This window comes from Eublepharis macularius, chromosome 18 (genome assembly GCF_028583425.1).
Source record: "Eublepharis macularius isolate TG4126 chromosome 18, MPM_Emac_v1.0, whole genome shotgun sequence".
NCBI lineage: Eukaryota > Metazoa > Chordata > Lepidosauria > Squamata > Eublepharidae > Eublepharis > Eublepharis macularius.
Window position 1 is genome coordinate 24,207,461 of NC_072807.1, and position 1,221 is coordinate 24,208,681.

Genomic DNA, 1,221 nt, shown 5'->3' on the forward strand with positions numbered 1-1,221 from the left:
AGCAGGCAACAGCGATGAAGATGGAGGGCCACTGCGTGCATCTCTGGTTTAATTCCCCTGCCCTAGTTCTTCCTCCTCAATACATTCCCCTCCCTCCAAGCCCACCAATGCCGTCCAGTGCCCTCAAAGAACAAGCACAGGAGGAGGAGGTGGAGGCAGCAGAGAAAGAAAGAAGGGGCAGCCCTTCCCTTTGAGTGAAGACCCTCTCCAACTGCTCTAGGCCACCCTCCTACAGCTCATAGGGTGCCTGGTGCCAGGAAGCCATTTTGATGGAGTCAAATACCGTTTGTAAGATGGCCGCATTGACATGAGGTAGGTTGCACAGCTGCTGAATTGCTTCTATGCTACTTCTTTCAAGCCCGCCCTCTTCGCCTTTTGATCTTGCTAATTAATTACCCACGAAAGCAGAACAATAGGCCAAGCTGGCACACCCCGGGTTCTGTCAGTGCCAGTCTCCTTCCTCAGGCAGAGAAAATCCATGCCCTTCTGCGCTATTAATTGAACTTATGTGCTTTCTTGGGTCTCCCCTCCTTTTGCGCATCTGCCACCTCATCCTCATGTGTTTATTCAAAAAGGGGTAGTGAGAGCAGGGAAAGAGGGAGTCAATGGGTGTGATAGAGGGGGGAAGAAAGAAAAGCTTTCATTTGCCTGCATGTAGGGAAAATCCTTAATGATGTTTAAATGGTGGGGGGGATGACCCAAACACGTGCACAAAATGCATCAAGGCTATGGTACACAAAGATTGCAATATTCACCAAGTTAGCTTTGCTGTTGTGCAAGTGTGTATTGCAAACTAAAATATTCATTCCGTTACCCTGCCAGTTCTACCTATGCACATGCTGTATCTATCATACCATCATAATTTAACATATGATTATATTACATTCATTTGCTTTGAGTTTGTGTTCTCCTGTTTAAATTTTATTTATTTATCTATTTATTGGTCGTCTCTATTGTACCTTTCTCCATACTGAGGGCTAAAGGTGGGTTACAAAAAATCAGTAGAATGTCAGCTAGTCCAAACAACAGGTTGTTACTTTATCATGATCATTTCTTGTTGCTCTTTTTTTTGTATGGAAAAGAGAAGGAATTGGTATTAAAAGAACACAACGGATAATATTTGCCCCCTGCATCTGATTAGGTGGGGGAGAAACCCAAATATTATCCTTTCTGTGTCAGACATTTCCTTGATGACAGAGAAATGCACTCTGTTATTAGGTA